General features: G+C 50.1%; 1 protein-coding gene across 1 annotated transcript in view; it reads right to left on the bottom strand.

The window, feature by feature from the left end:
• The window catches only part of LOC129845697 (protein FAM227B-like), a 106,305-nt gene that overhangs the window by 12,778 nt on the left and 73,972 nt on the right, over positions 1–19,555 (bottom strand). The gene's annotated exons all lie outside the window — the stretch shown is intronic.

Here is a 19,555-nt window from a genome sequence, read left to right as displayed (position 1 = left end):
TGACCACTCTGCCTGCCCCTGAGCCCGCCTGCCTGACCACTCTGCCTGCCCTGAGCCCGCCTGCCTGACCACTCTGCCTGCCCCTGAGCCTGCCCGCCTGACCACTCTGCCTGCCCCTGAGCCTGCCCGCCTGACCACTCTGCCTGCCCCTGAGCCCGCCTGCCTGACCACTCTGCCTGCCCCTGAGCCCGCCTACCTGACCACTCTGCCTGCCCCTGAGCCTGCCTGACCACTCTGCCTGCCCCTGAGCCTGCCCGCCTGACCACTCTGCCTGCCCCTGAGCCTGCCTGACCACTCTGCCTGTCCCTGCCCCTGAGCCCGCCTGACCACTCTGCCTGCCCCTGAGCCTGCCTGACCACTCTGCCTGCCCCTGAGCCCGCCTACCTGACCACTCTGCCTGCCCCTGAGCCTGCCTGCCTGACCACTCTGCCTGCCCCTGAGCCTGCCTGCCCCTGAGCCCGCCTGCCTGAACACTCTGCCTGCCCCTGAGCCTGCCCGCCTGACCACTCTGCCTGCCCCTGAGCCTGCCTGACAACTCTGCCTGCCCCTGAGCCCGCCTGTCTGACCACTCTGCCTGCCCCTGAGCCTGCCTGCCTGACCACTCTGCCTGCCCCTGAGCCCACCTGCCTGACCACTTTGCCTGCCCCTGAGCCCGCCCGCCTGACCACTCTGCCTGCCCCTGAGCCTGCCCGCCTGACCACTCTGCCTGCCCCTGAGCCCGCCTGCCCGACCACTCTGCCTGCCCCTGAGCCCGCCTACCTGACCACTCTGCCTGCCCCTGAGCCTGCCTGACCACTCTGCCTGCCCCTGAGCCTGCCTGACCACTCTGCCTGTCCCTGAGCCTGCCTGCCTGACCACTCTGCCTGCCCCTGAGCCTGCCCGCCTGACCACTCTGCCTGCCCCTGAGCCTGCCCGCCTGACCACTCTGCCTGCCCCTGAGCCCGCCTGACCACTCTGCCTGCCCCTGAGCCCGCCTGCCTGACCACTCTGCCTGCCCCTGAGCCCGCCTGCCTGACCACTCTGCCTGCCCCTGAGCCTGCCCGCCTGACCACTCTGCCTGCCCCTGAGCCTGCCTGCCTGACCACTCTGCCTACCCCTGAGCCTGCCTGACCACTCTGCCTGCCCCTGAGCCTGCCCGCCTGACCACTCTGCCTGCCCCTGAGCCCGCCTGCCTGACCACTCTGCCTGCCCCTGAGCCCGCCTGCCTGACCACTCTGCCTGCCCCTGAGCCTGCCTGCCTGACCACTCTGCCTGCCCCTGAGCCTGCCTGACCACTCTGCCTGCCCCTGAGCCTGCCTGCCCCTGAGCCCGCCTGCCTGAACACTCTGCCTGCCCCTGAGCCCGCCTGCCTGACCACTCTGCCTGCCCCTGAGCCTGCCTGCCCCTGAGCCCGCCTGCCTGAACACTCTGCCTGCCCCTGAGCCCGCCTGCCTGACCACTCTGCCTGCCCCTGAGCCTGCCTGACCACTCTGCCTGCCCCTGAGCCTGCCTGACCACTCTGCCTGCCCCTGAGCCCACCTGCCTGACCACTCTGCCTGACCCTGAGCCTGCCTGCCTGACCACTCTGCCTGTCCCTGAGCCTGCCTGCCCCTGAGCCCGCCTGCCTGACCACTCTGCCTGCCCCTGAGCCTGCCTGACCACTCTGCCTGCCCCTGAGCCCGCCTGCCTGACCACTCTGCCTGCCCCTGAGCCCGCCTGCCTGACCACTCTGCCTGCCCCTGAGCCTGCCCGCCTGACCACTCTGCCTGCCCCTGAGCCTGCCTGACCACTCTGCCTGCCCCTGAGCCCGCCTGCCTGACCACTCTGCCTGCCCCTGAGCCTGCCTGCCTGACCACTCTGCCTGCCCCTGAGCCCGCCTGCCTGACCACTTTGCCTGCCCCTGAGCCCGCCTGCCTGACCACTTTGCCTGCCCCTGAGCCCGCCTGCCTGACCACTCTGCCTGCCCCTGAGCCTGCCCGCCTGACCACTCTGCCTGCCCCTGAGCCCGCCTGCCCGACCACTCTGCCTGCCCCTGAGCCCGCCTACCTGACCACTCTGCCTGCCCCTGAGCCTGCCTGACCACTCTGCCTGCCCCTGAGCCTGCCCGCCTGACCACTCTGCCTGCCCCTGAGCCTGCCTGACCACTCTGCCTGTCCCTGAGCCTGCCCGCCTGACCACTCTGCCTGCCCCTGAGCCTGCCTGACCACTCTGCCTGCCCCTGAGCCCGCCTGCCTGACCACTCTGCCTGCCCTGAGCCCGCCTGCCTGACCACTCTGCCTGCCCCTGAGCCTGCCCGCCTGACCACTCTGCCTGCCCCTGAGCCTGCCCGCCTGACCACTCTGCCTGCCCCTGAGCCTGCCTGCCTGACCACTCTGCCTACCCCTGAGCCTGCCTGACCACTCTGCCTGCCCCTGAGCCTGCCCGCCTGACCACTCTGCCTGCCCCTGAGCCTGCCCGCCTGACCACTCTGCCTGCCCCTGAGCCTGCCTGCCTGACCACTCTGCCTACCCCTGAGCCTGCCCACCTGACCACTCTGCCTGCCCCTGAGCCTGACCTGTACCTCTGTTCCCTCTGGATTACCAACCTCTGCCTGCCTTGACCTGTCTTCTGCTTGCCCTTGTTGGAACATTAAACATTGTTACTTCGACAGTCTACATCTGGGTCTTACTTTGATACCTGATAGGAACATGACCCGTGAACCCGTAATGTTTCATTATGAAGTTACTAAAACCCACTGATATATCAAGCAAAGCATGGACCACACATCTCTTCTAGCCAGGGAGAGTCAATGAAACAACTAGCTCAGTGTTCATGTAAACAGACAGACAGACAGACAGACAGACAGACAGACAGACAGACAGACAGACAGACAGACGCTGAAAAGATTATCAGCAACATCAAAGTCATGGTGTAACATAGCCTGGTCTAACCTGGGGTGAAGTCATGGTGTAACATAGCCTGGTCTAACCTGGAGTGAAGTCATGGTGTAACATAGCCTGGTCTAACCTGGAGTGAAGTCATGCTGTAACATAGTCTGGTCTAACCTGGAGTGAAGTCATGCTGTAACATAGTCTGGTCTAACCTGGAGTGAAGTCATGGTGTAACATAGCCTGGTCTAACCTGGAGTGAAGTCATGCTGTAACATAGCCTGGTCTAACCTAGAGTGAAGTCATGGTGTAACATAGCCTGGTCTAACCTGGAGTGAAGTCATGCTGTAACATAGCCTGGTCTAACCTGGAGTGAAGTCATGCTGTAACATAGTCTGGTCTAACCTGGAGTGAAGTCATGGTGTAACATAGCCTGGTCTAACCTGGAGTGAAGTCATGGTGTAACATAGCCTGGTCTAACCTGGAGTGAAGTCATGGTGTAACATAGCCTGGTCTAACCTGGAGTGAAGTCATGGTGTAACATAGTCTGGTCTAACCTGGAGTGAAGTCATGCTGTAACATAGCCTGATCTAACCTGGAGTGAAGTCATGCTGTAACATAGTCTGGTCTAACCTGGAGTGAAGTCATGGTGTAACATAGCCTGGTCTAACCTGGAGTGAAGTCATGGTGTAACATAGCCTGGTCTAACCTGGAGTGAAGTCATGGTGTAACATAGCCTGGTCTAACCTGGAGTGAAGTCATGGTGTAACATAGCCTGGTCTAACATGGAGTGATATCCAGAGTGACTGTAAAGAGGGGGAGTGGACAGGTCTGAGAAGTGACCAATAGGAACTCCAGGCAGCGCTCTCTCTCTCTCTCTCTCCCCCCTTCTCACATACCCTTTTCTTATCTATCTGTATGATCTCTGTTAACACCTCACTAAGCCTTACCCTGAGACTGTCTGAGGTGAAGCTATGACCTGCAATCACTTTATGCCTTATTGTATGTCTCTCTCAAATATCAATATGCCTTGCATACTGTTGTTCAGGCTAGTTATCATTGTTTTGGTTTGCAATGGACCCCGTAGTTCCACTCTCCATACCTCCGTACCTCTGATACCTCCTTTGTCCCACCCCCCACACATGCGGTGACCTCACCCATTGAGACCAGCATGTCCAGAGATACAACCTCTCTTATCATCACCCAGTGCCTGGGCTTGCCTCCGCTGTACCCGTGCCCCACCATACCCTAGTCTGCACATTATGCCCAGAATCTATTCTACCACGCCCATAAATCTGCTCCTTTTATTCCTTGTCCCCAACGCTCTAGGCGACCAGTTTTGATAGCCTTTAGCCGCACCCTCATCCTACTACTCCTCTGTTCCTCGGGTGATGTGGAGGTAAACCCAGGCCCTGCATGTCCCCAGTCACCCTCATTTGTTGACTTCTGTGATCGAAAAAGCCTTGGCATCATGCATGTCAACAACAGAAGCCTCCTCCCTAAGTTTGCCTTACTCACCGCTTTAGCACACTCTGCCAACCCTGATGTCCTTGCCGTGTCTGAATCCTGGCTTAGGAAGGCCACCAAAAACTCTGAGATTTCCATACCCAACTATAACACTTTCCGTCAAGATAGAACTGCCAAAGGGGGAGGAGTTGCAATCTACTGCAGAGATAGCCTGCAAAGTTCTGTCATACTTTCCAAGTCTATGCCCAAACAGTTCGAACTTCTAATTTTAAAATTTAATCTCTCCAGAAATAAGTCTCTCACTGTTGCCGCCTGCTACCGACCCCCCTCAGCTCCCAGCTGTGCCCTGGACACCATCTGTGAATTGATCGCTCCCCATCTAGCTTCAGAGTTTGTTCTGTTAGGTGACCTAAACTGGGATATGCTTAACACCCCGGCAGCCCTACAATCTAAGCTTGATGCCCTCAATCTCACACAAATCATCAAGGAACCCACCAGGTACAACCCTAAATCCGTAAACAAGGGCACCCTAATAGACATTATCCTGACCAACTTGCCCTCCAAATACACCTCTGCTGTCTTCAATCAAGATCTCAGCGATCACTGCCTCATTGCCTGTATCCGCCACGGGTCCACGGTCAAACGACCACCCCTCATCACTGTCAAACGCTCCCTAAAACACTTCTGCGAGCAGGCCTTTCTAATCGACCTGGCCCGGGTACCCTGGAAGGATATTGACCTCATCCCGTCAGTTGAGGATGCCTGGTCATTCTTTAAAAGTTACTTCCTCACCATATTAGACAAGCATGCTCCGTTCAAAAAATGCAGAACCAAGAACAGATATAGCCCTTGGTTCACTCCAGACCTGACTGCCCTCGACCAGCACAAAAACATCCTGTGGCGAACTGCAATAGCATCGAAGAGCCCCCGCGATATGCAACTGTTCAGGGAAGTCAGGAACCAATACACGCAGTCAGTCAGGAAAGCAAAGGCCAGCTTTTTCAAGCAGAAATTTGCATCCTGTAGCTCTAACTCCAAAAAGTTCTGGGATACTGTAAAGTCCATGGAAAACAAGAGCACCTCCTCCCAGCTGCCCACTGCACTGAGGCTAGATAACACGGTCACCACTGATAAGTCCGTGATAATCGAAAACGTCAATAAACATTTCTCAATGGCTGGCCATGCCTTCCACCTGGCGACTCCAACCTTGGCCAACAGCCCCGCACCCCCCGCTGCTACTCGCCCAAGCCTCCCCAGCTTCTCCTTTACCCATATCCAGATAGCAGATGTTCTGAAAGAGCTGGAAAACCTGGACCCATACAAATCAGCTGGGCTTGACAATCTGGACCCCCTATTTCTGAAACTGTCCGCCGCCATTGTCGCACCCCCTATTACCAGCCTGTTCAACCTCTCCTTCGTATCATCTGAGATCCCCAAGGATTGGAAAGCTGCCGCTGTCATCCCCCTCTTCAAAGGGGGAGACACCCTGGACCCAAACTGTTACAGACCTATATCCATCCTGCCCTGCCTAGCTAAGGTCTTCGAAAGCCAAGTCAACAAACAGATCACTGACCATCTCGAATCCCACCGTACCTTCTCAGCTGTGCAATCCGGTTTCCGAGCCGGTCACGGGTGCACCTCAGCCACGCTCAAGGTACTAAACGATATCATAACCGCCATCGATAAAAGACATTACTGTGCAGCCGTCTTCATCGACCTGGCCAAGGCTTTCGACTCTGTCAATCACCATATTCTTATCGGCAGACTCAATAGCCTCGGTTTTTCTAATGACTGCCTTGCCTGGTTCACCAACTACTTTGCAGACAGAGTTCAGTGTGTCAAAATGGAGGGTATGTTGTCCGGTCCTCTGGCAGTCTCTATGGGGGTACCACAGGGTTCAATTCTCGGGCCGACTCTTTTCTCTGTATACATCAATGATGTTGCTCTTGCTGCGGGCGATTCCCTGATCCACCTCTACGCAGACGACACCATTCTGTATACTTCCGGCCCTTCCCTGGACACTGTGCTATCTAACCTCCAAACGAGCTTCAATGCCATACAACACTCCTTCCGTGGCCTCCAACTGCTCTTAAACGCTAGTAAAACCAAATGCATGCTTTTCAACCGTTCGCTGCCTGCACCCGCACGCCCGACTAGCATCACCACCCTGGACGGTTCCGACCTAGAATATGTGGACATCTATAAGTACCTAGGTGTCTGGCTAACTCTCCTTCCAGACTCATATCAAACATGTCCAATCCAAAATCAAATCTAGAGTCGGCTTTCTATTCCGGAACAAAGCCTCCTTCACTCACGCCGCCAAACTTACCCTAGTAAAACTGACTATCCTACCGATCCTCGACTTTGGCGATGTCATCTACAAAATAGCTTCCAATACTCTACTCAGCAAACTGGATGCAGTTTATCACAGTGCCATCCGTTTTGTTACTAAAGCACCTTATACGACCCACCACTGCGACCTGTATGCCCTAGTCGGCTGGCCCTCGCTACATGTTCGTCGTCAGACCCACTGGCTCCAGGTCATCTACAAGGCTATGCTAGGTAAAGTGTCGCCTTATCTCAGTTCACTGGTCACGATGGCTACACCCACCCGTAGCACGCGCTCCAGCAGGTGTATCTCACTGATCATCCCTAAAGCCAAAACCTAATTTGGACGCCTTTCCTTCCAGTTCTCTGCTGCCTGCGACTGGAACGAATTGCAAAAATCTCTGAAGTTGGAGACTTTTATCTCCCTCAACAACTTTAAAAATCTGCTATCCGAGCAGCTAACCGATCGCTGCAGCTGTACATAGTCCATCTGCAAACTACCCACCCAATTTACCTACCTCACCCCCATACTGCTTTTATTTATTTACATTTCTGCTCTTTTGCACACCAGTATCTCTTCTTGCACATGATCATCTGATGATTTACCACTCCAGTGTTAATCTGCTAAATTGTAATTATTCGATTTATTGCCTACCTCATGCCTTTTGCACACATTGTATATAGATTCTCTTTTTTCTACCATGTTATTGACTTGTTTATTGTTTACTCCATGTGTAACTCTGTGTTGTTGTCTGTTCACACTGCTATGCTTTATCTTGGCCAGGTCGCAGTTGCAAATGAGAACTTGTTCTCAACTAGCCTACCTGGTTAAATAAAGGTGAAATAAAAAAATAAAAAAATCTGAGACTATCTGTAGGGTTCCTCTGACCCCTCCACCCTGACCTGAGCTGCCACCTCCACCCTGACCTGAGCTGACCCCTCCACCCTGACCTGAGCTGACACCTCCACCCTGACCTGAGCTGACCCCTCCACCCTGACCTGAGCTGACCCCTCCACCCTGACCTGAGCTGACACCTCCACCCTGACCTGAGCTGACCCCTCCACCCTGACCTGAGCTGACCCCTCCACCCTGACCTGAGCTGACACCTCCACCCTGACCTGAGCTGATACCTCCACCCTGACCTGAGCTGACCCCTCCACCCTGACCTGAGCTGACACCTCCACCCTGACCTGAGCTGACACCTCCACCCTGACCTGAGCTGACACCTCCACCCTGACCTGAGCTGACACCTCCACCCTGACCTGACACCTCCACCCTGACCTGAGCTGCCACCTCCACCCTGACACCTCCACCCTGACCTGAGCTGACACCTCCACCCTGACCTGAGCTGTAAGTGACAACCTAGGCTGTGACTCTCTGTCACCTTTTACTGCTGCTGTGAAAGTATGCGTTAGGACCCAGGAAGAGACGCTTTAAAGAACTGGTTTACAGAGGGACAGTCTGAGTGTGTTTTCTGTGTCCTCTCCTTGACTGCTGTTCCAGATCAGACTGTTCTATTCCTCTTCACAGGATACTGTTGTTTCATGGTGAGTCATGTAACATCTTCAATCATTATCATCATCTTCCTTCAGTAACAGGATATGAGTAAAAGCCATTTTGATTCTGCAACAACACATCTTCTTTGTATTCTTCACTGTAAGATGGTGATCTCTGATAGCTGATCCAGTGTTGTTGGAGACAGGTCTGCTTGTCTGGTAGTTACACATGCTGTGTGTGTGTGTGTTATTTATAGTGCAGGGCTAATGTTGTCGGCTCCATCCCTAGAGCTCCCCGTTTACGGTGGAATTTAGAAAGCAAGAGCTAAACCCAAACAGTCTAAACCTGGGAATAACTGACCTTAAATATCATCCATCCACACACAGAGTAACCTGCTCATTTCACTACAAGACAGGACGAAGCAGGAACACACACACACACAGAGTAACCTGCTCATTTCACTACAAGACAGGACGAAGCAGGAACACACACACACACACAGAGTAACCTGCTCATTTCACTACAAGACAGGACGAAGCAGGAACACACACACACACAGAGTAACCCTGCTCATTTCACTACAAGACAGGACGAAGCAGGAACACACACACACACAGAGTAACCTGCTCATTTCACTACAAGACAGGACGAAGCAGGAACACACACACACACAGAGTAACCCTGCTCATTTCACTACAAGACAGGACGAAGCAGGAACACACACACACACAGAGTAACCTGCTCATTTCACTACAAGACAGGACGAAGCAGGAACACACACACACACAGAGTAACCTGCTCATTTCACTACAAGACAGGACGAAGCAGGAACACACACACACACAGAGTAACCTGCTCATTTCACTACAAGACAGGACGAAGCAGGAACACACACACACACACAGAGTAACCTGCTCATTTCACTACAAGACAGGACGAAGCAGGAACACACACACACACAGAGTAACCCTGCTCATTTCACTACAAGACAGGACGAAGCAGGAACACACACACACACAGAGTAACCTGCTCATTTCACTACAAGACAGGACGAAGCAGGAACACACACACACACAGAGTAACCTGCTCATTTCACTACAAGACAGGACGAAGCAGGAACACACACACACACAGAGTAACCTGCTCATTTCACTACAAGACAGGACGAAGCAGGAACACACACACACACAGAGTAACCTGCTCATTTCACTACAAGACAGGACGAAGCAGGAACACACACACACACAGAGTAACCTGCTCATTTCACTACAAGACAGGACGAAGCAGGAACACACACACACACAGAGTAACCCTGCTCATTTCACTACAAGACAGGACGAAGCAGGAACACACACACACACACAGAGTAACCTGCTCATTTCACTACAAGACAGGACGAAGCAGGAACACACACACACACACAGAGTAACCCTGCTCATTTCACTACAAGACAGGACGAAGCAGGAACACACACACACACACAGAGTAACCTGCTCATTTCACTACAAGACAGGACGAAGCAGGAACACACACACACACAGAGTAACCCTGCTCATTTCACTACAAGACAGGACGAAGCAGGAACACACACACACACACAGATACGCCTCCACCCAGGAATGCTTTTAAAGAGTGGTGCGCTGGCAGTGTGTGTGTGTGTGTGTGCCTGCGTGTGTGGAGGAAGATGTCAGCGTAGCCTAATAGTGGGAACTACTCTAACTAGTGGATGTAGCACTGTGTCAGCAGGAGAAGTGGTTCGCTGGAAACACCAATGGACAGAACCAACAGGGAAATCCTATTCTGATCCTGCCAATGAGGCATTCTGCACCCAGAACCCAATCTCACACAAGAGACTATAGAGGCATTACAACTGGCTGGCGGCACTTTAAATCGGAGGACGGGTTCATAGTGGTGGCTGGACCGGAACGAATGGAACGGTACCAAGCACATCAATATGTGGTTCCATATGTTTGCTGCCGCTCCATTCGTTCTTTACAGTGAATAGTAGGAGCCGCCCTCACCTGCCTCCACTGTAACTAACCTGCTGTTTAACCAACCTGTTGGGTGGACTGAGGTCCAGTCTGTGTTTGATGTGTATGGCTACGCCCCAAATAGCACCCTATTCTCTATAGTGCACTACTCTTCACCAGGGCCAATACAGGGCTCTGGTCAAAAGCAGTGCACTATATAGGGAATAGGGTGCCATTTGGAGCACAAGCTGCTGGACCTTGGTCTATGATTAGACAGTAACCAGTAAAAGTCAAGTGTTACCTGGAAGCTGTCACCAGTAATTTGTCCCCAAACCATAACTCTCCCCTGCAGACACCCCATCAGCCACAGTCCATAAACCCTGCTCCTACATTATAAGGAAAGATACAGCTAGAGAGACTGGACGCTCGTAACAACACTCACACTGATACTGCAGGTCTAGATAGTTTCACAAAGTACACAAAGTGTTCTGTGCTTAGGAATCTGAGAATAAAATACATAACCTGTCCTGTAAATGTACCTTCATGTCTTCAGGAAATTGTGCTAAGGAAATACTTCTGGTCTAACTTACTATGGTTGTTTCTCCCAAATTGTACCCAATTCTCTATAAAGTGCACTACTTTTGACCAGAGCCCTATGGGGCCTATGAGCCCTGGTCAAAAGTAGTGAAATACATACAGAATAGGGTGCCATTTGGAACGTAAGTGCTCTTCTGAACCACGTACAGTAGTCTTCAGCTCTGAGTAAGAAGGCTATCCCTAACAACAGGCTGTATCTGGAGTTGACTTTAAGAGTGGAGGTTTGGCCCTCCAGAGCTCTGTTAGCGTGTTAGCTTGTTTCTGCAAACGTGTCCCATCCCAAGCACCTCAGCCCTCTCAGGCTCTATTGGCCGTTGCAGATTTAACAATGAGCTGAATCAATTAGCAGGAAAAGTGAGGTTTTAAAGACTGACCTCTCGGTTGGACGCAGCACATACCTCTGGTAGTTACTATACGCTACTCAATAACCTATCTACTATAAAACTGAAAGAGAGAGACAGAGAGACGGAGAGAGAGACGGAGAGAGCGAGAGAGAGAGGAGGATAAGGAGGGTGGGAGAGAAAATAAGTAAGATAAAGAAAGAGAGAGAGGTAGAGAAGTTAAAGAGGTGTACTCACGCAGGTCTGTCGTGCCTGCGGCCAGTCTACTTCCTGTGCTGTTCTGCTGTAAAGGCCAGCTGAGCTGAACAGAGCTGAGCAGAGACTGAACAGAGACGAGCACAGCTGAACAGAGACGGAAAAGAGCTGAGCAAAGCAGAGACCAAACAGAGCTGAGCAAAGCAGAGACCGGACAGAGCTGAGCAGAGCAGAGACCAAACAGAGCAGAGACCAAACAGAGCTGAGCAAAGCAGAGACCAAACAGAGCTGAGCAAAGCAGAGACCAAACAGAGCTGAGAAATGCAGAGACCAAACAGAGCTGAGCAAAGCAGAGACCAAACAGAGCTGAGCAAAGCAGAGACCGGACAGAGCTGAGCAGAGCAGAGACCAAACAGAGCAGAGACCAAAAAGAGCTGAGCAAAGCAGAGACCAAACAGAGCTGAGCAAAGCAGAGACCAAACAGAGCTGAGCAAAGCAGAGACCAAACAGAGCTGAGAAAAGCAGAGACCAAACAGAGCAGAGACCAAACAGAGCTGAGCAAAGCAGAGACCAAACAGAGCTGAGAAAAGCAGAGACCAAACAGAGCTGAGAAAAGCAGAGACCAAACAGAGCTGAGCAAAGCAGAGACCAAACAGAGCTGAGCAAAGCAGAGACCAAACAGAGCTGAGCAAAACAGAGACCAAACAGAGCAGAGACCAAACAGAGCTGAGCAAAGACGGAGCTGAGCAAAGCAGAGACCAAACAGAACTGAGCTACCTGTACCCACACTACCTGTACCCACATTACCTGTACCCACATTACCTGTACCCACATTACCTGTACCCACACTACCTGTACCCACACTACCTGTACCCACACTACCTGTACCCACACTACCTGTACCCACATTACCTGTACCCACACTACCTGTACCCACACTACCTGTACCCACACTACTGTACCCACACTACCTGTACCCACACTACCTGTACCCACACTACTGTACCCACACTACTGTACCCACACTACTGTACACACACTACCTGTACCCACACTCCCTGTACCCACACTACCTGTACACACACTACCTGTACACACACTACCTGTACCCACACTACCTGTACCCACACTACCTGTACCCACACTTCCTTGTACCCACACTTCCTTGTACCCACACTACCTGTACCCACACTTCCTTGTACCCACACTACCTGTACCCACACTTCCTTGTACTCACACTACCTGTACCCACACTACCTGTACCCACACTACCTGTACACACACTACCTGTACCCACACTACCTGTACACACACTACCTGTAACCACACTACCTGTACCCACACTACCTGTACACACACTACCTGTACCCACACTACCTGTACCCACACTACCTGTACCCACACTACCTGTACACACACTACCTGTAACCACACTACCTGTACCCACACTACCTGTACCCACACTACCTGTACCCACACTTCATTGTACCCACACTTCATTGTACCCACACTACCTGTACCCACACTACCTGTACCCACACTACCTGTACCCACACTACCTGTACCCACACTACCTGTACCCACACTTCATTGTACCCACACTACCTGTACCCACACTACCTGTACCCACACTACCTGTACCCACACTTCCTTGTACTCACATTACCTGTACACACACTACCTGTACACACACTACATGTACACACTTAGACCACCTGCGGAGAAAATGGGCTATGTCATGACTGTGAGGGTAAAGACCCTGTCCTTAACCTCCAGAATGGTCTCTGGTATAACCTCTAGGTAAAGACCCTGTCCTTAACCTCCAGAATGGTCTCTGGTTTAACCTCTAGGTAAAGACCCTGTCCTTAACCTCCAATATGGTCTCTGGTATAACCTCTAGGTAAAGACCCTGTCCTTATCTCCAGAATGGTCTCTGGTTTAACCTCTAGGTAAAGACCCTGTCCTTAACCTCCAGAATGGTCTCTGGTTTAACCTCTAGGTAAAGACCCTGTCCTTAACCTCCAGAATGGTCTCTGGTTTAACCTCTAGGTAAAGACCCTGTCCTTAACCTCCAGAATGGTCTCTGGTTTAACCTCTAGGTAAAGACCCTGTCCTTAACCTCCAGAATGGTCTCTGGTTTAACCTCTAGGTAAAGACCCTGTCCTTAACCTCCAGTATGGTCTCTGGTTTAACCTCTAGGTAAAGACCCTGTCCTTATCTCCAGAATGGTCTCTGGTTTAACCTCTAGGTAAAGACCCTGTCCTTAACCTCCAGTATGGTCTCTGGTATAACCTCTGGGTAAAGACCCTGTCCTTAACCTCCAGTATGGTCTCTGGTATAACCTCTAGGTAAAGACCCTGTCCTTAACCTCCAGTATGGTCTCTGGTATAACCTCTAGGTAAAGACCCTGTCCTTAACCTCCAGTATGGTCTCTGGTATAACCTCTAGGTAAAGACCCTGTCCTTAACCTCCAGTATGGTCTCTGGTATAACCTCTGGGTAAAGACCCTGTCCTTAACCTCCAGTGTGGTCTCTGGTCTGGGTAAAAACATGACCTTAACCTGCGAACTGGGTCTCTAGTAAAACCACTGAAATAGTCTAATAGATGTACAGTGTGTTTTTCATCTATATACAGTGGGGCAAAAAAGTATTTAGTCAGCCACCAATTGTGCAAGTTCTCCCACTTAAAAAGATGAGAGAGGCCTGTAATTTTCATCATAGGTACACTTCAACTATGACAGACAAAATGAGGGGAAAAAATCCAGAAAATCACATTGTAGGATTTTTAATGAATTTATTTGCAAATTATGGTGGAAAATAAGTATTTGGTCAATAACAAAAGTTTATCTCTACCTTGTTATATACCCTTTGTTGGCAATGACAGAGGTCAAACGTTTTCTGTACGTCTTCACAAGGTTTTCACACACTGTTGCTGGTATTTTGGCCCATTCCTCCATGCAGATCTCCTCTAGAGCAGTGATGTTTTGGGGCTGTTGCTGGGCAACACAGACTTTCAACTCCCTCCAAAGATTTTCTATGGGGTTGAGATCTGGAGACTGGCTAGGCCACTCCAGGACCTTGAAATGCTTCTTACGAAGCCACTCCTTCGTTGCCCGGGCGGTGTGTTTGGGATCATTGTCATGCTGAAAGACCCAGCCACGTTTCATTTTCAATGCCCTTGCTGATGGAAGGAGGTTTTCACTCAAAATCTCACGATACATGGCCTCATTCATTCTTTCCTTTACACGGATCAGTCGTCCTGGTCCCTTTGCAGAAAAACAGCCCCAAAGCATGATGTTTCCACCCCCATGCTTCACAGTAGGTATGGTGTTCTTTGGATGCAACTCAGCATTCTTTGTCCTCCAAACACGACGAGTTGGGTTTTTACCAAAAAGTTCTATTTTGGTTTCATCTGACCATATGACATTCTCCCAATCTTCTTCTGGATCATCCAAATGCTCTAGCAAACTTCAGATGGGCCTGGACATGTACTGGCTTAAGCAGGGGGACACGTCTGGCACTGCAGGATTTGAGTCCCTGGCGGCGTAGTTTGTTACTGATGGTAGGCTTTGTTACTTTGGTCCCAGCTCTCTGCAGGTCATTCACTAGGTCCCCCCATGTGGTTCTGGGATTTTTGCTCACCGTTCTTGTGATCATTTTGACCCCACATTGTGAGATCTTGCATGGAGCCCCAGATCGAGGGAGATTATCAGTGAGCTTGTATGTCTTCCATTTCCTAATAATTGCTCCCACAGTTGATTTCTTCAAACCAAGCTGCTTACCTATTGCAGATTCAGTCTTCCCAGCCTGGTGCAGGTCTACAATTTTGTTTCTGGTGTCCTTTGACAGCTCTTTGGTCTTGGCCATAGTGGTGTTTGGAGTGTGACTGTTTGAGGTTGTGGACAGGTGTCTTTTATACTGATAACAAGTTCAAACAGGTGCCATTAATACAGGTAACGAGTGGAGGACAGAGGAGCCTCTTAAAGAAGTTACAGGTCTGTGAGAGCCAGAAATCTTGCTTGTTTGTAGGTGACCAAATACTTATTTTCCACCATAATTTGCAAATAAATTCATTAAAAATCCTACAATGTGATTTTCTGGATTTCTTTTTCTCATTTTGTCTGTCATAGTTGAAGTGTACATATGATGAAAATTACAGGCCTCTCTCATCTTTTTAAGTGGGAGAACTTGAACAATTGGTGGCTGACTAAATACTTTTTTGCCCCACTGTATATATACAGTGTGTTTTTCATCTATATATATATATATATATATATACAGTGTGTTTTTCATCTATATATACATACAGTGTGTTTTTCATCTATATATATATAGTGTGTTTTTCATCTATATATATATATATATATATACAGTGTGTTTTTCATCTATATATATACACTGCTCAAAAAAATAAAGGGAACACTTAAACAACACAATGTAACTCCAAGTCAATCACACTTCTGTGAAATCAAACTGTCCACTTAGGAAGCAACACTGATTGACAATAAATTTCACATGCTGTTGTGCAAATGGAATAGACAACAGGTGGAAATTATAGGCAATTAGCAAGACACCCCCAATAAAGGAGTGGTTCTGCAGGTGGTGACCACATACCACTTCTCAGTTCCTATGCTTCCTGGCTGATGATTTTTTTGAGCAGTGTATATACAGTGTGTTTTTCATCTATATATACATACAGTGTGTTTTTCATCTATATATATATACAGTGTGTTTTTCATCTATATATATATATATACAGTGCATTCAGAAAGTATTCAGACCTCTTCCCTTTTTCCACATTTAGTTACGTTACAGCCTTATTCTAAAGTGGATTAAATCATTGTTTTTCCTCATCAACCTACAAACAATATCCAATAATGACAAAGCGAAAAACAGGTTTTATAAATGTTTGCATATTTATAAAAAAAAAAACTTTGAGTCCACCTGTGGTAAATTCAATTAATTGATTGGACATGATTTGGAAAGGGACACACCTGTCTATATAAGGTCCCACAGTTGACAATGCATGTCAGAGCAAAAACCACGCCATGAGGTCGAAGGAATTTTCCGTAGAGCTCCGAGACAGAAATGTGTCGAGGTACAGATCCCAGAAGTTCCCCCCCAACAACACAGTGGCCTCCATCATTCTAAAATGGAAGAAGTTTGGAAACACCAAGACTCTTCCTACAGCTGGCCGCCTGGCAAAACTGATCAATCGGGGGAGAAGGGCCTCTGTCAGGGAGATGGTCACTCTGACAGAGCTCCAGACTTCCTCTGTGGAGATGGGAGAACCTTCCAGAATGACAACCATCTCTGCAGCACTCCACCAATCAGGCCTGTATGGTAGAGTGGCCAGACAGAAGCCACTCCTCAGGCACATGACAGTCTGCTTGGAGTTTGCCAAAAGGCACCTAAAGGACTCTCAGACCATGAAAAACAAGATTCTCTGGTCTGATGAAACCAAGATTGAACTCTTTGGCCTGAATGCCAAGCGTCACGTCTGGCGGAATCCTGGCACCATCCCTACGGCGAAGCATGGTGGTGGCAGCATCATGCTGTGGGGATGTTTTTCAGCGGCAGGGACTGAGAGAATAGTCAGGATCGAGGGAAAGATGAACAGTGAAAAGTACAAAGAGATCCTTGATGAAAACCTGCTCTAGAGTGCTCAGGACCTTAGACTGGGGCAAAGGTTCACATACAACCCTAAGCACACAGCCAAGACAACGCAGAAGTAGCTTCGGGACAAGTCTCTGAATGTCCTTGAGTGGCCCAGCCAGAGCCCGGACTTGAACCCAATCAAACATCTCTGGAGAGACCTGAAAATAGCTGTGCAGCAACACTCCCCATCCAACCTGACAGAGCTTGAGAGTATCTGCAGAGAAGAATGGGAGAAACTCCTCAAATACAGGTGTGCCAAGCTTGTAGCGTCATACCCAAGAAGACTCGAAGCTGTAATCGCTGCCAAATATGCTTCAACAAAGTATTGAGTAAAGGGTCTGAATACTTATGTAAATGTGATATATACATTTTCATTATGGGGTATTGTGTGTAGATTGATGAGGGATTTTATTTAGTCCATTTTATAATAAGGCTGTAACATAACAACATGTGGAAAAGTCAAGGGGTCAAAATAGTTTCTGAATGCACTGTAAGCCTAGTGGATTAACTCCACTGTACTGCTTAGACACCTGCTCCTTCCTCGGTGCCCGCTGCTTAGACACCTGCTCCTTCCTCGCTGCTCGGAGCCCGCTGCTTAGACACCTGCTCCTTCCTCGGTGCTCGGAGCCCGCTGCTTAGACACCTGCTCCTTCCTTGGAGCTCGGAGCCCGCTGCTTAGACACCTGCTCCTTCCTTGGAGCTCGGAGCGGGCTGCTTAGACACCTGCTCCTTCCTTGGAGCTCGGAGCCCGCTGCTTAGACATCTGCTCCTTCCTCGGTGCTCGGAGCCCGCTGCTTAGACACCTGCTCCTTCCTTGGAGCTCGGAGCGGGCTGCTTAGACATCTGCTCCTTCCTTGGAGCTCGGAGCGTGCTGCTTAGACATCTGCTCCTTCCTTGGAGCTCGGAGCGGGCTGCTTAGACATCTGCTCCTTCCTTGGAGCTCGGAGCCCGCTGCTTAGACATCTGCTCCTTCCTTGGAGCTCGGAGCGGGCTGCTTAGACATCTGCTCCTTCCTTGGAGCTCGGAGCGTGCTGCTTAGACATCTACTCCTTCCTCTGCACTCACACTTTTTTTTTTTTACTATTGCCAAGCACTGGGCTCAAACTCGTGATGCTCGGAGCTGGAGTGCGTTACTTAGACCACAACGCCACCACAGTTCACAATGCCCTAGCAAGCAGCGCGCACCGAGGAAGGAGCAGGTGTCTGGTTGTATACACAATGGTGATATATGGATACACAATGGTGATATATGGTGCTGTGTGTTTACAGTAGCCTACATCATTATTGGCTTTAAAGCTGCCAAGGCATCTTGTGATGCGCTTTGTGAACATGTGGATCACTTTTTATTGCAAAAAATAACAACATGGTTTCAATGCCACATAAATATTAAAAACCTTGGCCATAAAAGATTACTAGAGCAGAAAACATTGAAATATCACAACCATGCACACACACACACACACACACACACACACACACACACACACACACACACACACACACACACACACACACACACACACACACACACACACACACACACACACACACACACACACCACAACCACACGCTGGGTCCTGACTGACACCTAATCAATGAGGTGTTTATGACCCAGTTGAGTTCAGCAGATGAGAGGGAGGCAGAAACTCCTCAGTATTCTCCCTCTCGCCACGAGAGCCCTCGTCATGAGGGACCATATAAACTCTCTGAAGTGTCCAGTCCTAGGAGAGGCCAGGTTTGTGAGGCGATAAATTCTGGGCTTTAATAACAAACATGGAAAGTGAAAGAGTGCTTTACCCCGGAGGGAGATGAGTACCTGAGAGAGGTAATGCCTTCTGGTTCTATCTGCCCCAATAGAAGGCTGCCAGCGTGTGAATTTATCTAGGGCTTTGATCTTTAGGTCTGGCGGTGGATGAATCCCTTATTCTCTAACGATGGCTCAAAGCTACTAAAGACACCCAGTGAATGATTGCGACGTGTACAATAACAGGGGAAAGGTTGGTCTTTGGATGTTTATCATTTTGTGTGATAATCTCATCCCGCTCTTTAATTCAAGGTACTGTTTTCTAACTCACTTTAAAGTGATACAGGAGTTGATATTTGAAACCATGCTAAAGCGTTTAAGTGAGGGGGCATTTGGTGGGAAAGGGGGAGAGAGATGCTGCGCTGGTCGTTGAAAGAGCATGCTAATGTAAGAATGACTTTCCAGGAGCAGACCAGGAGACAATCAGCTAATCCTTCATGTTTATAGCTCCCTCTCAGGATGACTGGCCGACTAACAGACAAAAACAGAGAGATACAGAGAGAAAACGAGATACAGAGAGAGATACAGAGAGATACAGAGAAAGAGGCAGAAAGAGAGTAAAACAGAGAAAGAGAGAGAGAAAGAAATTGAGAAAAATAGAGATAAAGCATGAGAGAGACGGAGAGAGAGAGAGAGGAGAGAGAGACAGAGAGAGAGAGAGAGAGACAGAGAGAGAGAGAGAGAGAGAGAGACGGAGAGCGAGAGGAGAGAGAGACGGAAAGAGAGAGAGAGAGAGAGAGGAGAGAGACGGAGAGAGAGAGACGGAGAGAGATAGATAGAGAGAGAGAGAGAGAGAGAGAGAGAGAGAGAGAGAGAGAGAGAGAGAGAGAGAGAGAGAGAGAGAGAGACAG

Source organism: Salvelinus fontinalis, unplaced genomic scaffold, assembly GCF_029448725.1.
Source record: "Salvelinus fontinalis isolate EN_2023a unplaced genomic scaffold, ASM2944872v1 scaffold_0339, whole genome shotgun sequence".
Classification (NCBI taxonomy): domain Eukaryota; kingdom Metazoa; phylum Chordata; class Actinopteri; order Salmoniformes; family Salmonidae; genus Salvelinus; species Salvelinus fontinalis.
Note: the sequence above shows the minus strand (reverse complement) of the source record. Positions and strands in the feature narration are given on the sequence as shown.